Here is a 23201-nt window from a genome sequence, read left to right as displayed (position 1 = left end):
CATCTCCCATACAGAAGGTAGAATGAAGAATTGTATTCCAGTAACTCCAGTAATGACTTCCAGAATTTCTTCACAAATAAAATGCAACCATTAGAGAAAAATATCATTAAGTACAGACACTTTAATACCTATTGATATTTACTTAGAGCGTTCCTGTCAGGGTTTGGACAGATGTGAGATGCTCTTTTTCTTTTCTCTTCTTGCTCCAATTACCCCTTATAACAGGTTGCAGCAGATGGTTGCACCTCCCTGAGCCTGGCTCTGTGGCCGTTTCTTTTCATAGGTGGTTGTTGGATTGGATCATCAGAATGCTCTAGAGTCTTTACCTTTGAACTAAATTGAACTAAACTAAATTTAATTGTTACAGCGTGATAAAGCACAAGATGAAAGCTGAGCGACGAGACTTTCTTTGGTTGCAAACAGAATTGGATGTTATTGAAGGTGTTGTAAATTCTGTTGCAGTGGCTTTTTCACTGATGATGAAGTGGACTGATGACAGATGAGAGTGGATAGTGGTGGAGCCCTTCAGCATAGCACAGCTCAGTTCGAATCATGATGTTTCTGCCTCACGGGACCTACCTCCTCATACAGCTGACTCTGGCTGTAAACCAATGGTGATATGAGTCAAACCCCTGGAGCCAAGAGAAATTTGTACATGATCCCACTTCCAGTCTCCATTTTGCATTTTCATACAAATGGCATCATGCATTAACCCTATTCTTACTAATGTTTTGTACAAAAATCTACAGCAGAAAAACTGAATCCCTGAAAGGATGTTTTCATAGCCTAAACATATATTCACATTGGAAAATTACTGATCTGCACCACCCAAACAGCCCTCTTGGTCTATTCCCTTTATTTGACTGCTTTTTAAGCTGGCTATGGCCAGAACTTGATTGAAAATGCCCCACCAGTTACCACTCACCCATTTTCTTCCACTTATTAAATTCAGGGTCGTGCGTCATCATAGAACTTTGAACTTGGGAGAAATCCAGAGTATCCAGAGAGAACCCACATAGACATGGAGAGGACATGCAAACTCCACAGGGAATGGACCTTCTTGCTGTGAGGTGACAGTGTTAACCACCACTGAAATTACTGAAAGAGAACACAGACAGCAACACATGTCATGTAAAAACATTCAGACACATGGATGTACAAAATCCATCTCTATCTTATCAACTAGTAAAGGTAATGCATTAGACTTGTAAGACCTCTGGACTTTTAGATGATAATCTTTTTGTGTATTTCATGGACTCTACTTGTGAAAAAGTTTACTGTGTTCATTTCACCACTGAATAAGCTATGTATAAAATAAGCTCATTGCTGCTGTAGCTGCTGAAGCACTGCATTGTATTTCTCTGAAAAAACTGCAGAAATTGGAGAAAGAGAGTGATTCATGAAGGGGGCCCCATTGATGCTAGTGTAAAGAAAACAGCAGGTGCACAGATTGAAAACCTGCAAAAAAGTATGCTGCCTGATCCTAGTCCTCACTCTTAGGAAGCAGTTTCACAAAAAATCATACAGCAAATCAGAAGGTTCATGGCAAGCTAAATAACACTGCAATACCCCTCCCAAAAGAAAAAACAGAACAGTAACTTAATTAAGTTTAAACACCTTTATTTCTTCACTTTTTACATTTATTTGATACTGAATTCTGTGACACCTTTAGATGTGAGGACCAATTGTGGCCATGAATAAACACACACTAAACCTCTTGGTTTTATCCATCTCCAATTGTTTCCAAAAGCAACAACTGCTCACACTCCTAATTGTTCACTAAAGGTAATCTATCGCTGTGAACATGACATCAGCAACTGACTGTTGCCTATAATGGCATTATAATGTGAATTTTTATTAATGTTCACTGAAGAATAAGCAGCTTACTTATTTTACTTTGTGTTGCATTTTATACAGTATACAGTTTTATACATTTTTATACAATATAGTGGATACAGTATAATATGTACAGTTGTTTCCTGACTAATGATCTCACCATGTATTCCTTCTTTATTTTCTGTAAGAGACCAAAATCAACACACCACTGGTGAATCTGTTTGGTTTGGTTAAATAATGAAAACAACCAGAGACGGCAACACCACCTTTCCTTCATCATCATGTAGCGCCTTGTTTTTCTTAAAAGCCCTTTTTTCTGTCTTTTGTTTCTAGCACTTACAGAGTAAACATTTATATTTTTCTCAAGCCTGAGGGTTCTGATCTGAATATTCATAGATTATTGATTATTTCAGCTCTGGAAACGGAGGCTGCCCTGTCACCCTTATTTGGTAAACACCTGTTCCTCACTTTCCTATTAATGTGTCTTTAAAGGTTAATTGATAGAACAAAGTAATAGCTGAGGATGAAGCTGGTCACAGGAGTGTATTACCGGCGTCAGCAATCTACCCAAAAGACACAGTTGCAGAAATCACAAGCTAACAATAAATGACTAACAGCAAATATGTATCTACAGTATTATATGAATCATGCGATTAAAATACACATTAATTTGAATCTTTTTCTTGCTCACAACACAGATGAATGTACTTTTATTAAACAAGTCTCAGCGCAATCCTTCTTATTTTGTGGATTCTGTCACTACTGCAGGTGTTCAGTCACATTAATGTGTTTTTTTTACTTCCACTCATCCATCCATCCATCCATCCATCCATTCTCTTCCGCTTATATTTTTCAGGGTCGTGGGGGGGCTGGAGCCTATCCCAGCTACCATAGGGTGAGAGGCAGGATACACCCTGGACAGGTCCCCAGTCTGTTGCAGGGCTAACACATAGAGACCATTCGCACTCACATGTCCATTGTCTGTTATTCATTTCCATCTGTGCTTTTTGCTGGTAGTTTTTAAGTTGCTCTGTATTTGACCTCTTAAGGCAATTGTAAAACACAGGGTTTTTCAGCTAGATTTCTGAGAAGCTCTGGGAATAATGTTAACAAACCAATTTAAAATGTCAGAGAGCAGTGGAGCACATGACATTGGCATTATATCAACCCTTAATGCTGTACACTTTTGTCACTAGGTTAACAGAGTTGACAAAATGTCCATGCAGTTATTATTTTGGAGCAACAAGAGGAGATCTGTTTTACTTTGTCTCAAAGGGAGATGGGAGATGTAGCGTATTGGTGCATACAGTCACAGTCTGAGTGAATGTCAGAGGCCTTTTTATCCCTCCCTGCCTTTGTGATTGATACACTCAGACTGTGAACTGAAGGCTTTGTGTGAGGCACATAGGAAAAGGCAGCTGCTCCAAAGTCTTTTTAATAGAAATAAATCAAACTGGAAACAAATACATCAGTAATAAAGAAACATGATTTTTGATGCAGTGAAATAATATATTTTTTGATAATAATATTTCATTATATATTATCATAATATATACTATTAAATGTTATACTGCATTCACTTGATCCTCATATCCTTTACACTTTTCTTAATCTCTGAGTGTAGTTATCTCATTCATTTTTCTCTCCCTGAGAGATACAGCAGCTATACCTTTAGCTAGCAGACACATTGTGCAACAGACTGTACACATACGGTGTGTTGCGTGGCCAATATTTGTTGAGCTGATAAAAGTGTTGCATTTAAAATTACCTGCCAGAAAACATTATTCTTTTTCTATTTGCTACTTTTCTGTTATGCTTATACCAAGACAAGACCACAGCTTATGAAAATCTGCATAACAATTGTCATTCCAGATCGATCCATCCCACTTTAACCCCTGAGTATAGGACTATTATGCAAAAATTATCGTTTTGCTCTTTCATCTCTTTGTGTGCTATAAACCCAAGTGATGGATACAACAACCGGATTGTCTTTTATAGAGCATTGTTCCCTTGATTTAGGCTCAAATTGGTTTGATGTTAAAATACACACAGTGGTGGAAAATAAAAACTTACCTCAAATGCATTGAAGCTACAGCAATGAGTCTGTTTGGAAAATTTAAGGAGCACAAGGTTTACATATTTGTGGAAAGATGTGGGGAGTAAAAGGAAAAAGTTTGCAGAACAAGAAATACTCAAGTAAAGTACAGATACCTGAAAATGAACAAATACAATAATGAAATATTTGCACTTCATTGCTTCCCACTTCTGTCATCTTACAGTAAATATATTTATTTGCAACACAAACCAGGCAGCCTGTAACCCTGACATTATCCCCTCTTAAACAGATGCTCCAAGACAGCCTTCCAGTTTTGTCCAGATGCTGCCTGTTGAGCTTCACAATGAGGGAAGGGTCCAGGATGAACGAGTGGGGGATTCACGAGTGCTCCTCTCAGTCCACCAAGATCTGGAAGTTACAGGCTTTTAACTGGGAGACATGGAAGGGGCTATGAATTTTCATCAAAGGAGAAAACTTGAGATGGATGGCAAATTGAACTAGAAAAATTTGCATTTCCTGCGAAAATGCTGTGTGGATGCCTTAATGCTGAAGCTGTCTGCTGAAAAGCTGAAAAAGATGAAAAGTTGCAAAAAGTTGTATGGTGGTGAAGAACCTGGAAATTCTGCTGAAAACAAGTGAAGAAGGAGAGATTTTTGCTTAAAAGTGGTGAAAAGCAAAAAATTCTACTGCAAAGGGGTAAAGACGGCGAAATTTTGCTAAAAAAGTGGTGAGAAAAAAAAAAAAACCCAATGCTGCCATGAGCAGGATTCGAACCCAGCCCTCCTTGTCTCAAGGAAGCTACTCATCTCACTGAGCCAAACTCATTCTCACAAAGAACAGGTGGACAGTCTCTCCACCAATGAAGAGGTGGAGAGACTGACACTTTTGCTGAAATGAGCAGAAGCTGCTAAGAATTGTGCTGATAAGAGGTGAAAAGGCTGAAAATTTTGCAGAAAAGAGGTGAATCAGCAGAATTTTTGCTGAAAAGAGGTAAAGAAGCAGAAAGTTGCCCTGAAAAGAGATGAATCAGCAGAATTTCTGCTCAAAAGTGTTTTTTCTGAAAACAGCTGAGGTTTGTGCTAATAACAGGTGAAAAGGCTGAAAATTTTGCAGAAGAGGTGAATAAGCAGAATTTGGGCTGAAAAGAAGTGAAAATTCTGCTGAAAAGAGTTCAATCAGCAAAACTTCTGCTGAAAAGAGGTTTTTGCTGAAAATAGAAGCTGCTGAGAATTGTGCTGATAAGAGGTAAAAGGGCTGAAAATTTTGCAGAAAAGAGGTGAATCAGCAGAATTTCTGCTGAAAAGAGGCAGAACAACCTGGTTCTGCTCAAATTCACCAATCAGAGGTACTGCTTCTGTCTGCTTCATCAGGCTGTTTACTTGTATGTATTTCTGCCATGGGGTGTTGACAAGAATCTGAGGTCCATATTAGAAAAGCTGCTAAAATCATAAAAGTTTGCAGAATTTTAATAGATTATCAATATAAATTACAGGTCAGTGATAGTGTATCAATTTGTAGTGAAAAAAAATAATGTTGAACAAGGTGGGATTGAACTCATGACCTTTGAGCTGCAGAGCCGTGTCATTACTGATTGCACCACCTGGAAAGGGGGCGGGGGTCTGAAAGACAGATACTTGGGCAGTCAGAAAATAGATTGCGGTGAGAGGCGAAAAACGCCGTTTTTTGGAGTTACAAAACTAGGAGGGCTAGCAGCATAATTCTTGTACTGGGTGAATCAGCGGACTTTGGTGTACTTTCACTGCGATTTTCATAGCTCTTTGTGCCTCCATCACTGAGATATGACGAGAGAAGAAACGGCTTCATTTTCGGCGTTTGAAAACTGAGAGGAGGACAGATTTCCACCTCTCAAACAAACGTAATTCATTGCTCAACGGTAAGATAATTGTAAAAACTGCTTACACTGTGAGTGTCAGCAGTGTCTGAAGATATATTGGCACAAGCCTCATGTCCTAACTTTGCTTTGTTAAAGAGATATGACGATTTGAAAATGCCTCCCGTTACAGAATTTCAGCTCTGAATTTCAAAACCTCCCCATAGACTTTGAATGGGGACTTGTCAGACCTTGTGTCACTCCGAGGCAAATTGCGAAAAAACGGTAAACCTCACAATAAAGATAGTGACATTTTCTGAAAGCCAGCAAAAATACCTACGTTTTGATGTATAATTTGTGGGGGTTGAGTGGAAATTGAGTGAGTAGCAAGAAGTTGTTTAGACATGAAGAGAAAATTCAGAACGGACCAGCACTCACTCTGACTTAATTGCATAGCAACCATAGCAACGCATGTATTTTCTGAAAAATCACAATTTTGCAACTGAAAACTTAAAGAGAGATAAGATTAAAACGGTAGAAGATCTGAAAAAGCTGAATCAGACAGGAATAGCCCAATAATCTGAGAACATTTTAAAGTTTGAATGGAATTTCTAGGTGAAAGCATGAGGATGTAGTTAAGTTTCAAAAACAAGCAAGTTTTAGCAGAATTGTGGAAGTTTCCCATTCATTTCAATGGGACACAAAAAGTGTAATATTTTAAAAAGTATAATAGTAATAAACACCAAAAGATATAGCCGGAATTAGCAGAAATAGCAGAACAGTTTAGAGTTTGAACGGAGAAAATCGGCTGAAAACTGTGGGAGTAGATCCACGGCAAAAAACGGGGGAGCAACTTGAAGAATAAAGTTTAAAGAGAAACAGGATCTCAATAGTGTGGAAGCCCTTTAGGGCATCCACACAATAATAAAGTAGAATAATAAAGAATAAAGAGAAACAGGAACTCAATAGTGTGGATGCTTAATCAGCATCCACACAATAATAAAGAATAAAGAGAAACAGGAAAACAATAGTGTGGAAGCCCTTTAGGGCATCCACACAATAAAAAATTCAAATTCAAATCAAATTCAAATTTTTATTTGTCACATACACAGTCATACACAGTACGATATGCAGTGAAATGCTTACACAACTGCTCGTGACCTAAGGAAAAAAGAAAAGGCTATGAATAAGATAGGAAATAAATATGAAAATTAAAAAGGGTAAATTTAACTAGGAAGGAATAAAATAAAATATATATATGAATTTGTTGAAAATAAAAATAAAATAACTGTACAACACAAATTAGAATGAAGGGTAAATTTAGCTGGGAAGGAATAAGATAAAATATATATGAATTAAAGTTTAAAATAAAATAACTGTACAGCAAAATACACAATACAATACAAATTAGAATGAAGGGTATATTTAACTGGGAAAGAATAAGATAAATATATATGAATTAAAGTTGAAAATAAAGTAGCTGTACAACAAAATACACAATACACAGTATAGAAATATATAAGAATGTATGAAGAAATATAAATATATATACAATAACAGCAGCATTTTACAAGTATTAAATGGAAATGGAGAAATATAATGTCCAGTGTTGTGCAAACCACATTGTAGGTGTCTTGTGCAGTGCAAATATGCTTAAAGTGATTAAGTGTAAACAAAGTCCAGACTGTCCAGTGTGTGTGTGTAAGAACCATATATGTGGGTCCGTTCTATGTGGTGGTGTGATGATTGAGAGACCGATATCAATCGATATCATCAAAAGGATCAAAAGTGAGTTTCCAAGACATTCCTTTCTGTTGAATGTCTTTCTACTGTTGGCATAGCATCGATTTTGATTGGATTAAAGGGGAAAACCCAGCGACTGAGGAAATTAGTTGAGCATGTTCTACTCAGGTGAGATGTGAGCTTCATAAGTGGAGCCTATACAGCAGAGTGCTGCCTCTAATTCTTGGTTAGCATTTTCAGTTTGCGCATTGGATTATGGGTGGTAACCTGATGGCAAACTAACAGTGGCACCTAACACTTCAAAGAAAGCTTTTCAGACACAGGATGTTAACTGTGGTCCTGTGGAGCCAAACAAATCATGATTGCTGAGTAATATTGCAGTATCTAGGGCAGTGTGCGATTTAGGCCATTAACAAAATCCAACACTATGTGAGACCATGGGCAACCAGGAATGGATAAGGAGTAGAGCTGATCAACTGGATCAGTCTGTGGAAAACTAGCATGACAGGGTATAAGGTTTGAACCAGGATAGTAGGATATGGTGAAATTAAACCAGCCACTAACGCCAATTTGTTGGGAGTACACATCCATCGGAGTATGAATGTTAGATAGAAAGAGCATAGACAAAAGTGCTTGTGTGTGTAACGCACCTTGAGTGCCTAGAGTAGAAAAGAGCTAAATAAAAATCAGTCCATTTACATTTATGTCCAGATTAAACAGTGTGCATTCACTTGGTGCAGCTGTTTTCTTCACCTTTAAAGTTGGAGCTCTGGTTAATGTAGATGTGGTACTAAACTGCATATTATTTTGAACTTTTTCCTTTTTGCCAATGTCACATGGATAAGCATGAGAAAGATACACATGCACACAAAAGAAAGACCCCGAGGATCTTTTTGTCATGCTGAATTTTTTAAAATGCTGCAACTGTGGCTTTGCCTGGAGTGCTGCTTCTCTAACCTGGTCGATGTCTTCTTCTCTCTTCTTTGCCCTATCATAACTCACCACCCTCCCTAAATCCTGTCTGCCCTTGCCCTTTACTCTACCACCACCATGAAAATGCTGTAGACAGAATCAAGTGAATTTTTTAGTAAGTTTCCCAAATATTTTGTAGCTGGGGGACCAACTACTTCCCCCTTTGAGTGGGTCATAAAATTATTATGAATCTAGGTGTTATTTTTTTCTCTCAGTTCTAAAAAGAAAATATTACCCAGAAAGCAGTTTGTGCAGAGCCTCTAGCTCTTCTTCAAGCCACTGTCCCAGGGAGTGGGAGTGAATGTGTGCATGAGGGATGATATTTTTGACACAGCTGTGTGCATGGTTGCATTGTCGATTTATGAATATTAATTGAGGTTTGACACTATTATTGCCTGAAATGCATGCTGAAAGATGGCATCTTGCCTGTATCATCTACACAGCAATAAAAAGTTAAATTGGAGTGCTGCACCATATTCTTTATCTATGATTTATGCACTTTACCATGACTGAAAATAGAATCTAAGAATCTCAGGACAAAATAAAGTACGTATATGAAACTACATCCTCAAACTCTAAATGTCTAACTCTAATGTCATATCTATTTGCATGTAGCTTGGGCAGCTTTGTTTGATGGTTAATTAAAGTATGCACTTGAGCTTGTATTGGATAATTTTGTTCATTTGGGGACAACACAAGCTGTAACAATTTATTTTATTGCTTTATAGGTGTTAAAAACGTAGCCAAAGCGAGCTGCTGAGTAGGTGGGGAAATGGTGCTTAGCAGTAGATTGTAAACTAGGAAGAAGACCCACTGTAAATGATTACGTTTGATTTTGTGATGCAGGTGTCCATTATGTATGTGGACTTCATGTATTTGTTAAATGCCATCACTTTCCATTATGTCAAAATATAAGCCAAAGGGTAGTTGGTGGAGGGGATTATAACAGTCTGCTGCCATAGCTTTATTATACTACTACTGCTACTACTACTACTAATAATAATTTGTTTAATTATTATATGTATACAAGCATGTTTGTTTTGGGGTTTTTTTTTTTTTAGCATTGCCCCATGGAAGTATGGTAGCTGACATAGGTTAGCTAGCCAGGTTGCTAACAGCCAAAAATGATAAACATTACTCTTCTGGATCCAATTAAAATAATCTGAAAATATTGAAAATATTTGAAAACTATGCCTAAACTAAAACACAAATATCAAGTAAAAATGAGCAACAAAATGACAAATGTGGGCTAGATGAGTAAGATGTCGTTTTATAGAGTCGGTATTTTTCATTATAGTGTGAACAAGATGCAGATTAAATTATATGTGTAGACCTTATTTTGCATAGACCTTTAATGTAAGTAGTTTCATGACTCACTGGAAATCAGCCTAATCTTTTAAAACTCGATATGGTGCTTCACCAGATGTAGAGTGAAATGTCCAGGTCTTTTACTAGTTTTTCTCATTTTGTGCTGGTTAGTGCTGTGTGTGCAGTGTACCAAGTGTTTTTGAGCTTTTTAGATTAATAGTGTTGAATAGTAAGATGAAACCAAAATGGTTAGTTTTGAACAGAAACTGAAACACTTAAACATCCTCATGTTTGGATTACAGCCATCATTTGCTCCATTATCCAAGACTTCCAGTGTTTCTTTGTTGCTGACACGGGTTTTCCTTGGTTGTCAGGGATATCTATTTACATCTTGCTCCTGACATCGGACTGTTAAGGAGTCAGGCCGTGATGATGCCTCTTAGGTAGACACCTTCATTTTTAACAGACATATAAAAAGTCTATCTGAGGCAGCCCAACAGGCGTGAAATGTGAAAGGAAGACATTCGAGGACAGAAAATGCAGAGGACTCAAATTACACTCCTCATCGCTTCACTACCTATCACTACTTAGTATAGTCACTGCTCTCCCAGACACCAAAATGCCTTTTAAACCATCACTTAATCCCACCTAATGAATTAGAATCCCCTTTCTTCTTTGCTGGGTAAGTAGGGCTTAACGGTAATTGAATGGGTACTACTACTCTGCATATTTTTTCTTAAGCTAAGAAAGGGAGAGGGTAAAAGGAAAGATATGTGAATTTAATGTGAGCTTACTAAGAGGAAACTGGCCTTGAGTCCACAAAACGATCTTAAGAGGAGGGGTGGGGGCCGTTCAATTCCTGCCTGTGCCACCCCTTTACTGACCTTTTTGAAATGGACTTTAATGCATAAAGTGGAATAAAGCAGAATTAATCATGTGCAGGGACTAGGTCATGGACAGGGGTGTAACACAGATGGCTGAGTGGCACTGTTGGTGTGTGTGTAGCCTATATGTGGGCGGTGATCACGACCCACCCTTCCCAAACATACACATTTTCACATACACACACACCTATAGGTGTAATTCGCATTCTTTGTCAAACAAAAGTGGAGGCAAGGTGAATGTGTACACACACAGACACACACAGGCACACAGATAACTCGCCCATTTAATCACCCTCTAGAGTTTGAAGAGTTTCAAAGGTTACCACTGCAGCTGTAGTCAACAGAAGATCTTTCTTTCACTTTTCTTTCTACTCAGTAACATGTCAACCTCACATGATACTTGTGATACATGATAATTCAAAAACATATGAGAAAACATATCTTTTGTATATGGCTTAAAAGATCTGTTGCCAACATCTTCGAAAGGACTTGAAAGTCAATGCCTTAGTGGGCCTGGCTGTTTGGGCACATAAAGGACCAATAGCATAATTGGCAGGGGTGGTCACAATTTTTTGGCTAATCTTTGTGTCCCAGGAACAGTCTCCTTTAGCTTCAGTGGGCATAAACCAAATCCAAAAACACCTTAAAGTCAAAGACAGAAGTGTCTTTGACAGAAGTGTTCTTCTGATTTAACTTCTCGATATCTATTGAAATTTGATTTATTTTATTTTTTTTCAGTTCATTAAAAGTCTACTGAAAACATTCAGAAAAAGTTGTTCACAGATGGACTTTTCCACTTAAACATGGAAGAAAAATTAACTAGGAGGTTTTTTGCCTAAGCATAATTTTTTTATAAACAAACAAAAGATAAAGCCTACAAAGTCCAGCTACTGTTAAGCTAACATAGCATTTCCTATAAGCCTACTCTTAATGTTAACAATGCATAGTTTAAACAGGTCAACAAACTTAAAAAAAAATGTAAAAAGTCAATCAAGATTAAAGAAAAAAAAATTACATAAACTGCTTAACCTGTTAAGCTAAAATATGTCCACTCATGTCCACTAACCATTATGGTAGGTGATTATGTTACTTCTTTTTCTTCACCCAACATGTTTGCACAGAATTGTTATGAATATCTATACATTTTTTTCTGTTTGGACAACACTAGTAGCTTTATTAGAACATTAGGTTTCCTTTTAAGCTATTGCTACATGGCAAATTGTAGCATTAGCAACTTTGATCTAGTTCTTCCTGTCCTCTCCCATATCCCTGTGTGTGTGTGTGTATTGATGTGCTGGTTTTGGAGCATTGGTGGGACCTGTTGGTCATCACACACCTGCATTTGGTGACTTCAACAGGCACTTTTTAACCTTTAGTCTTCGCTGGATTGTTAAATCAACATTTAGTGCAACCTGGCTCCTAGCCTTCAGTATATGTTTCCACTTACCTGTGAGAGAGAGAGATTCACCTGCCTGTCATTGTGTTCTGGTTTGCCTGGAGAATTCACGGACACAGAGTGGTGAAAACCATATTCTCATTCTCATGTTGGGTTTTCTGCCAGATTCATCATTGTTTTGTATTTTCAATTTTTGTTTCTTTTTCTTTTTTCAAATTCAGTTTAGTTACCATAGTGGGGTTTCAGTTTAGTTTATTAGTTTCAGTGTTAGTTTTAGTCTTGTGTCAAAGGTCAGAGGCACATCCAGTCTCAGTAAACACGTCCATCAGTGCCCCATCAGGCAAGACGTAGTAAAGTTTTTACACAGCTTTTTGCACTTGAGTGGCTGTAGAGCGGGTCATCTATTGATCGGACAGTTGGTAGTTTGATCCCTGACTCCCCCTAGTCTGCATGTCAAATATCCTTGGGCAAGATATTAGCCCCAAGTTGCTCTCCGATGCATCCATCGGAGTGTGAATGGGAGTTAGAAAGTGCTAAGAAGCAGTCCATTACCAAAAATAAGGGTCTTTCCCTCATGTTTTTCTACTTTATTTTTAACCTTCATTTTTTTTTTCAAAATCTTTTTTTTTTTTAATTTTTATTCTAGTTAACTAAAATGAGTTTTTTCACATCTAGTTTTCATATTTAGTTTAGTTTTAGTTAGCTATATTAGTCTTGCTAGCTATAGTATCTAAGTGGTAAAAAAATGCTACTGCATGAAATTATGGTTCAGCCCAATGCATAGATATTTTTTAGATAAAGATCACAGTGGTTGTTTAACCAGTTTTGTTAATCACTTATTTAATTTTGGGAAGTTTTACAAAAGTGTTGTTTTGGGCATAGATCTGCCGACATAACTTACTTAACTTACTTAAATACTTAAATACGACAGCTTTTTTTCTGTTCATGAAAAGGACAATTGCTATTTGTTTTTTTTAAGCAAACAGGTTTAGTATCCTATTTCCACATGGAAATTTTAATGTGTTATATACAGCCTGACAGAATAACATGTGCCTGCTCACAAAAGATTTTTTTTTTGTCCATAGCATCCAGCTAGGTGCCGTTCTGGTTTTGTTGCAGTTGCTGTAGAAGAATTGTTGCTGTTGTGCTCAGTCTGTGTATCCAGGCTGGCTTCCTTGCTCTGCTATTAATACACAACAAGTCTCTGTTTGAGGGACTGCCAGACATCTCTGAAGTGTCACTCATGAAATAATGCTAATGTCTCACCTCCTGCACTTTGTTCAGTCCCACCTCTTGCTGTCATTCATTGCGTGTAAATTCCATGTGCACAATGGAAAGATTATGCACATAATACTAATATGGAACAAAGACACCCTTCTCCTAAAGCCAAAAAATTTGCAAAGCTACAAATTAATACCATTTGACTAAAATAATATGCAGCATCTGTAATATAAAGAAAAGCAATTTAACTATGTTTAGCACAGGTGTAAGAAATTGGATTTAATAATATGAATGATTATATTATATTAACCCTAGTAGAGATCAAATTATTTATTTTGTATTTTTTTAGCTTGATGTATTTATGTTTTTTTGTTTTTTACTTTTTAATGTTTTGGGAGCAATAATTCAGAATGAAAATGCATTCAGTTTTCTGTCATTTATAATTTATGTAAAAGCCAGAGGTGTGGACTCGAGTCACATGACTTGGACTCGAGTCAGACTCGAGTCATTAATTTTATGACTTTAGACTTGACTTGAAAAAAGGTTGTAAGACTTGTGACTTGACTTGGACTTTTACACCAGTGACTTGGGACTTGAATTGGACTTGAACCTGTTTACTTGAAAAGACTTGATATTTTACCCAAATCTAAAATTTAACATACATATTATATAAAAAGTGCGGACCATTAATTCACTTTATTCATTCATTCATTCATTCTTACCACACTCCGTATGTATGTGAGCGTGGGCTGTAGCACAGCCAATCAAATTAACCAGATTTGAAAAAAACAATTACAAAAACGCTCGAGCCAAAAATGCTCCCAAGAGTAATTTCTTTCGGGTACATAAACTACGAAGTAGTCAACAAAAAACGAAATGCAATATGCAAAACATGCAAGAAGAGAATCACAGACGGAGATGGAACAACTTCCAACTTTGTCCGACATTTGAAGTTGCATAAAGAACGGTAGGTGGTGCTTTTTTTTTTCTTTTTTTTTTTTGCTACGATGAGACAGCTGACTTAGCTAACTTCATCTTATTAGCAAATGTTCTTTGGGCTACGTTGATGATACTGTTTGGCTTTAACAGGTATGATATGTTTGTCATGCTATTTTAAATCCGGTCCTGCAAGCGCATCCAAGAATAACATGCAACTTGTTAGCTCAGAATTGTCGGTGAATGGTGAGCAGGGTCCGTTTCAGAGAGTGGGTTCTGTAGCTGTACTCAGTCTCTCTCCGTCTCCTCCCATCATTAACCCCGTAGATTTAACCCAGTTTAGACTGACAAATATTTATTTTACCATCACATCACAATTCAAAATCACTGTGTTTAATTTGCAATTAGTGTATGGTCGTGTTTAACTTTTGCATGTCTGAGCCAGGAAAATTTTTTTTTTTTGGTTAGAAAATCTGTCCCACCTTAGTGTGTAATTGAGTAGTCCTGCTATACATGGCCTTTTTCTTCTGTCATTTATGTCAATACATCAAATAAAATACTTTGATCTTATATTATTAGCTGTTGTTTATTTGCAAAGGTTATTCTCAACAGGGATGCTAGACAAAACGGCGCTTTCTACAGACAGCCTAGCATACGCTCTCCACTTGCGAGTGAAAAAGAAAACACCCCTTCCCTATTGGTGTTAGAGTTTACCATGTCAGCCAATCAAAAAATGATAAGGCAACATGTGACATTTGGTTGTTTAGGGAGAAGGGGAAGTTTTAGGAGTGACACCCGCGACGGAAAGCGGGCGAGCGAAAGAAAGAGAGAGAGAGAGAGAGTTTTCATATGTGAGACATTAGTGACGTTTAGCATGTTTGGAGGCTATAGTTAGTTTGTTGTGTAGTTATTGTTTTGTATTGTGTGTCGGTTAGACTGCTGAATTTCATATTTGATCTAAAAAGCTGTCAAAGGCAGATTCCAGTGTAAACGCTGTCTCCACATAGAAAACTGGACTGTTGCACCTCCAGTTGTCAGACCTGCAGGGTTTAGGCCTGTGGTGTTCTCCTCTGTCTTATACTGAACACAAACTACATTTTTGGACTGGCACAAATAATTTGTGTGCCTTCTTATTTGATGCAGCACACCTGATTGTTCTGTAAATAGATTTAAATGGTTATATAAAAAACGCCTGAGGCCTTGGCTGCATTTTTAGGTAAATAGTACCATATAACTTTGTTGTTTGCAAAACTTGTGCATAATTTTTAGAAATGTACAATTTCTATTTGCATTTCAAGTTATGAAAATGATTCGTTAAACATGTAAAAAAAAATATAACTTTTTTCTACTCGGGTTCTGAATTTTTGTCTGAATTTAGATCAACTGTGCTAATATAGTATACCAAAATGAAAAAAATAACTCAAATTTCAGATATTTGAGGTTGTGCTGTAAATAATGATACCAAACAAGGCAAGAAAAACATATTTTAAAGGTGAAATATAGAAGTAAAATCAAAAGTAGTCAAGAACAGCCAATTATACCCGGGACCCCAGAGGGTTAAAAAAAAGACTTGAAAGGACTTGAAATTCAAAGTTTCGGACTTGGGACTTGACTTGAAAGTTGTCTGTCTTGACTTGCGACTTGACTCTGACTTGCTTGACTTTACTTGAGACTTGACTTGTGACTTGAGGATAAAGACTTGGGACTTACTTGAGACTTGCAAAACAATGACTTGGTCCCACCTCTGGTAAAAGCTAATGAGAAAATCATTTGATAAATGTATCTGGCAGCATTTCTTTTGTTCTTTGGGCAGCCCTTTCTTTTATAAGTTCTGTTCCTTTGAAATGCAAAGATATGAGGTACATATCCAGATGTTTTCTCAACAAGAAAACATCATCTCTGCAAGTGTACTTTATGTAAATGATTTTACTACGGTTGCATAAATACCGTTACTGAGAACTTTGCTTTGCATGCACTTATGTCACTATTGTCATGTCTGCCTTTACAATCTTTGGAGAGTTTGGAGTAATTCTCCAGACTAATCTGTCATCAAATGGGAGATAACAGATTTTTCAGGATAGAACTGAGAAGCTGTTAATGAAGATATCACACAGTTATTTCTGTTAAATGCAAAGTGTTTCAACTATGTAATGCCAAAGGTAATATGAGTTGATGAGTTCAGTTCATGTGTGTGTTCGCAGTTGTCGTGTATGACTTGGTGTTGTTAACATTTCAGTATTCAGGTGAACAGCTGAAGCAGTTGGCTGAAAGTGAGGAAGGCTGCCGGTGTATCTCTCCTCTGATCTGGCAAAGCCTCGGGGTTAGAGATATGAGTAGAGGGCTCGCCGGTGTAGCTCTGAGACCCAGTCAGCCTCTGCGGGTGAGAAAATCTGGACTCGACCCAGTGGGAGTCAAGCAGGGGTGGGCCATAACACTTCAAATACTGTGTAAGGGTTATGTGATCCTCTCAGCACATGAGAGCCACTCCGGCGTGAATGTGAGCAACTGAGAAAGGAAAGGAAAGGAAAGTCAGTGAGCAAAAGGGAAGAAGAAGGACAAGCAGGAGGAGAGAGAGAAAGCAGCAGAAGTCATAAAGAATAAATCACTAAGCTAAATGAACAAGGGAATGAATGAAAAATGAGAAGATGGGCAGAACAGAATGTGTAGAGAAGTCAGTCAGACAAAAAGAAAAGGAAGTGGGAGATTCAGGAAGGGTGGGGGGAGACACAGAGAGGGAGAGGCAGAGAATTGAGTGTTCAGTGTTGTAAGTAATGGCAGCACTGCAACCTTAATGCGGTGCTGCGCTGTGTGTGTCTGAGAATGTGCACTTTTGTCTCTTTATGAATGAAGTTAAAAGTGTGTACGCTCTCTGTGTGTGTAATTGTGTATTGCAGGAGTAATGGGGACATATGGATTTTTGTGTATATGGTTAAACAAACCAGAGGTCATGCAGCAAGCAGCAAGTGCCAGTATGTACGTAATGTACAGTAGTGAAAGATGCTGTAAAAGAAAAAAGAAAAAAAAGGCAGGGGGCTCTTCCTCCTTTTCATCTGCCTGCCAGCTCAAATCAGCGCCACCCTTTTCATCAAATGTGACAGTCACAACCGTCAGAGTCTATTCTAAAATCGCTGCCACACGGCTGTTACAGGCCTCAGTGGCAGAGCTCTGCTTACAGCGGCTGACAGAATCACGTTTCTGCACCGGCCAAAGGGGGTGGAAGAGAGTGAGGGAAGTGGAGGAAAAAGAAAAAAAGGAGAAAAAGCCAGGGAGATAGAAGACAGTGGGAAGAGGGTGGCTGGGCAATGTTGTTGTTGTTTTTGTAGTCGCATGGGTTATGCTGTTGCATTTAACAGTTTATAAACTCAACTGAAACCACATGTCAAGAAGGTGTTGACACTTATAATTCTAATCTTATACTGTCATGCAGCATCATCTCATAAAGGTGGAACAGTCACAACAAATAGCAAATTTTTTTTCCAACTCACAGTCAGTTATCTTAGATTTGAAACTTGCCCAACTTTAAAGAAATAAAAATATGTTTAGTACCCAAAATAAACAGTTGGCCTCTGTGCATAGTTTCCACCTTTATATTAAATGTACAGTGAGTGAATTTTTTTATTGCCTTTCCGCAGCCCTTTAAGCTTTACCAGTATCCTAACAGGTGAGTTATAAAAGGAATCCAGATGTTGGAGCCTAAGGTCATTGGCTCACTGGTGGATTCTGCCATTAAAGGAATTGTTTTCTTCACTTTCACATTTTTCAGCCTTGTAGGGTGCTCCTAGCTTGCGCAAGTGGTCACTAGTGGTATGGCAGAAAAAAAAGTGTCATTTTCTATGTAAAAGTAAAACTGTAAAACTGATGAGAGGATGCCTCAAGGTCAATGAATGTTTTTAATATTATACATTATTGATTTATCATTTTCATTTTATGTTAATAAAATTTCTCCTGCATGTGGAAAGGTGATTTTTATTTTCATTCATTATTTTCTTTTGACATCCACCAAACCAAAACTTGATGTGACAGATTGTCCTCTGCATAAATCGACCCTCTGACCAATGCAATTCTATTCAAATTAACTGACTTCATTGTTATGGTTTGCCATTGTATTAACAGAGCCAGGGCTCAGACCTGGATCACTCAATATCTTTATATTGAAAGAGCAATGTTACGCAAATAAAATTGCAGATTTTCTTCTGCTGAAAACAAGACATACAGTGGCTTGCAAAAGTATTCGCCCCCCTTGAACTTTTCCACATTTTGTCACATTACAGCCACAAACATGAATCAATTTTATTGGAATTCCACGTGAAAGACCAATACAAAGTGGTGTAACCGTGAGAAGTGGAATGAAAATCATACATGATTCCAAATATTTTTTACAAATAAATAACTGAAAAGTGGGGTGTGCGTAATTATTCAGCCCCCTGAGTCAATACTTTGTCGAACCACCTTTTGCTGCAATTACAGCTGCCAGTCTTTTAGGGTATGTCTCTACCAGCTTTGCACATCTACAGACTGAAATCCTTGCCCATTCTTCTTTGCAAAACAGCTCCAGCTCAGTCAGATTAGATGGACAGTGTTTGTGAACAGCAGTTTTCAGATCTTGCCACAGATTCTCGATTGGATTTAGATCTGGACTTTGACTGGGCCATTCTAACACATGGATATGTTTTGTTTTAAACCGTTCCATTGTTGCCCTGGCTTTATGTTTAGGGTCGTTGTCCTGCTGGAAGGTGAACCACTGCCCCAGTCTCAAGTCTTTTGCAGACTCCAAGAGGTTTTCTTCCAAGATTGCCCTGTATTTGGCTCCATCCATCTTTCCATCAACTCTGACCAGCTTCCCTGTCCCTGCTGAAGAGAAGCACCCCCAGAGCATGATGCTGCCACCACCATATTTGACAGTGGGGATGGTGTGTTCAGAGTGATGTGCAGTGTTAGTTTTCCGCCACATAGCGTTTTGCATTTTGGCCAAAAGTTCCATTTTGGTCTCATCTGACCAGAGCACCTTCTTCCACATGTTTGCTATGTCCCCCACATGGCTTGTGGCAAACTGCAAACGGGACTTCTTATGGTTTTCTTTTAACAATGGCTTTCTTCTTGCCACTCTTCCATAAAGGCCAACTTTGTGCAGTGCACGACTAATAGTTGTCCTGTGGACAGATTCCCCCACCTGAGCTGTAGATCTGTGCAGCTCGTCCAGAGTCACCATGGGCCTCTTGGCTGCATTTCTGATCAGCGCTCTCTTTGTTCGGCCTGTGAGTTTAGGTGGACGGCCTTGTCTTGGTTGGTTTACATTTGTGCCATACTCCTTCCATTTCTGAATGATCGCTTGAACAGTGCTCCGTGAGATGTTCAAGGCTTGGGAAATCTTTTTGTAGCCTAAGCCTACTTTAAATTTCTCAATAACTTTATCCCTGACCTGTCTGGTGTCTAAATCCAATTGAGAATCTGTGGCAAGATCTGAAAACTGCTGTTCACAAACGCTGTCCATCTAATCTGACTGAGCTGGAGCTGTTTTGCAAAGAAGAATGGGCAAGGATTTCAGTCTGTAGATGTGCAAAGCTGGTAGAGACATACCCTAAAAGACTGGCAGCTGTAATTGCAGCAAAAGGTGGTTCGACTCAGGGGGCTGAATAATTACGCACACCCCACTTTTCAGTTATTTATTTGTAAAAAATGTTTGGAATCATGTATGATTTTCGTTCCACTTCTCACGGTTACACCACTTTGTATTGGTCTTTCACGTGGAATTCCAATAAAATTGATTCATGTTTGTGGCTGTAATGTGACAAAATGTGGAAAAGTTCAAGGGGGGCGAATACTTTTGCAAGCCACTGTATTCCAGATGAGAATATGGAATATTCTCATCTGTCATGCACTTCTGTAAACAATAACACTCAGTGAGATTGAACCTAAAATCCTTTCCACAAGGACTTTATGATTTTATGTGATTCTTTAAATTTACATTTGATAAAAATACAATATGCACTTCCAGTTTAATATTAAACTTCTCACTGATGGCTTTTTGTATTCAACTTTTGTCCTTAAAAAACCAAAACAACAGTGCTAAATTTAAAAATAAGGAATCTGAATTTTATTTTTATGACTTATGTTATGCATTCACTGTAGCTTAAATGCAGGGTAGACAGCAAGATTAAAAGTAGGTTTTTCAACCTTTCTGCAGTGGCATCTCTGCAGCGTCTGACCTCCGAACTTTAAAGCTTCCTCAGAGCCCTCTCCCAAGCTTGCGCCCTTAAAGCCCAGCCTGCTTCTCTAGGGAATTTTGTCAAGAGAAGGTGCACTCTATAATTCGTGCAGCCCTTTATTACTCCCATATATCCAGATCCTTCAAGCGTCCAAATGCTGCTGATTCTAACTTTACTGTCTCAAATGTTCCATAGCCTTCCTTTAAAAAGCTCAGCAGTTATGCTTCCTTGGAAGTCTTATATCCACCGCAGCATTCACTTTTTTTTTATAGTGGCAGGTCAACTTCACTTTGCTTGCCGTCACGTGTTCTAGTGTAAATGAATATATACAATTAGACTATATGGGATTAATTCATTTTTTGAAAAAAAATAAATAAATAAATATCTTTCAGTGGGTATACGATTAAATCCAAAACTGAATATGAATGTAGAAATAACAGTCTTGGTACAATAATAGCATCTACAAATTGAACAGCAGTCCTAGAATTATCTTATCTTCCAACAACAGAGTGTACTTAATACATGGACTAACATCCAAATGAAGTTACACTGGCTACATCCATTGTCTACGTCTTCGTTAACAGTTTGGCTGCCATGTGGTGTTGTACAACCAATACAAGCAGCGGAAATGAGCTTCCTCCCAAGGGTAGCTGGCCTCTCCCTTAGACATAGGGTGAGGAGTTCAGCCATCCGGGAGGGGCTCAGAGTAGAACTGCTGCTCCTCCAAAGGAGCCAGTTATGGTGGTCCAGGCATCAGATGCCTTCTGGGCGAGGTGTTCCGGGCATGTCCGACTGGGAGGAGGCCCTGGGGCAGACCGAGGACACGCTGGAGAAATTATATATTTTGGCTGGCCTGGGAACAACTTGGTGTTCCCCTGGACAAGCTGGAGGAGGTGGTTGGGGATAGGTAGGTTTGGGCTTCTCTGCTTAGGCTGCTGCCCCCGCTGGCAGCAGTCTAAGCTGCTGGCCCCGGATAAGCAGAAGAAGATGGATGAATGGATGGATGGAAATTATTAGTTAATGGTGACAAGCTTTGGCTTTAGTAAGATGCATCCATTGACTATAAGTCTATTTATGGCAATTACAACACCAAGTTACCACCCAATTATTCATAAGTAACAGTGTATTGAAATAATTAAATACTACCAAACAAAAACTTCTTAGATGACCTGTATCTTCCAATCAAGTCATAATGAAGCATAAACTCAACAAGAGCACTCAAAAATCTCAACTACCCCCGAAGGATGGTGGTTTGGATGGTGCTCACTTCCTGTTCATGTGGTTTTTTGTGTAGCTTATCTGCATAGCAATTTAAGTATTAAGCAGGGCTCTAGACTAACTTTTTGACATGGGCGCACCGGTACGCCTGACTTTAAAAATTTAGGCGCACCGGCACAAAAGTTAGGCGCACTCAAATTTTTCAACCGCATCGCTTAACACCGCAGTTTTACATGTGCACTTTCTTTGGGGGGAAGTCCATACAGACAATATTCATTTCTAAATTATTAACTAACAAACTTGTGCTTAAATTGCTTTGTCAATATTGTAGAAAATGTTAAACTTAATCATCATCTTGGCTCCTCTGACGACCTGTTTGCTGCTGCCTGCTGCTGAAAGGCAGTGGGGAGAGGGGACACTTGGGCAGTGCATTTATTGCAGCATATAATGTGTTTTCTGGATACACTGCTGTTTTTTTCAGCATTCAAAGATTGATGGCACCGTGTCAGAGCTGGCTATGAATTTCAGACGGATCAGTCCTTAACTTAACACAAAAGTTATCAATAGTTCTTTTCATCTTTTCTTCTTACCCACAGTTACATCCACTTCTGTCAGGCCTAGGCTGCTCACTAGGGCTGGGTATCATCACTGATTTCTATAATCCATTCGATTCCGGTTCTCAAAGTCCTGATTCGATTCAGTTTAGCCTCAGACAGTCAGAAATATTATAATTCTGATCATTTATCAGTACTGATACACATGAGACTTCATCAGAATTGTGAACATCACAGCAGATGCCTTTGTGTCAAAGTAACTGAGAATAAAACACAGAAAAACATGAAGGAGATTTTCCTGGTCTGGCGTTTTATAGCAGATAACCTTAAAAATATTCTGCAATATTCTGCAATTTTGCATAATTTTAAAAAGTTTAAATTTCTTCAGTATTGAACAGCAGAAATTAGGCTTTCTTGTCCGAGGTCATTTACGTGAAAAAAAGAAAAAGAAAAGAAAAAGACAGCGGCCGACAGCGCTGTAAACAACGGTAGACTGGTGGGTAATAAGCGAATGAATAATGCAGAAAACAGAGATTTGAGACGGGAAACTGTTCTTGAAGTACAGAGAGAGAGAGAGAGAGAGCTGTGCATGAAGTGTGATTTTTATCGTGGTGGAAGCAAAACAGCAAAAGTCAGAGGGAATTCATGACGACATTGATCAAATGTGAAGCGTAGTTTGCTGCTTCTTTTGCTGCTGGCTCGGTGAATTTTGGTTGGAGAGACAAAACCTGCAGCTCAGAATCAGCGCAAAAAGACGTAAACACAGCACGGACCCGACGCATCAGAATCGCTAAGCTCCGACAGCGTGTCCGTGTTCGGGCCGTCGGGTGAGAAAGCCGAGAAAGACAAAGCTGATTCTGATGCGTCGGGTCCGCTCTGTGTTTACGTCTTTGTGTGGAATCTGTTAATGAATTGATATCGCTTTATTCAAGCTACTCACCTCCCTCTTCCACCTGCACTTTCAACTGGACCACGGCCAATCAGAGAGGTCCCGTGGACTAAACCAATCAGAGATTGGTTTAGTCCACGATAGGGGCATA

The sequence above is a fragment of the Oreochromis aureus genome, linkage group 20, assembly GCF_013358895.1.
Source record: "Oreochromis aureus strain Israel breed Guangdong linkage group 20, ZZ_aureus, whole genome shotgun sequence".
Taxonomy (NCBI): Eukaryota; Metazoa; Chordata; class Actinopteri; order Cichliformes; family Cichlidae; genus Oreochromis; species Oreochromis aureus.
This window is presented reverse-complemented; position numbering follows the sequence as displayed.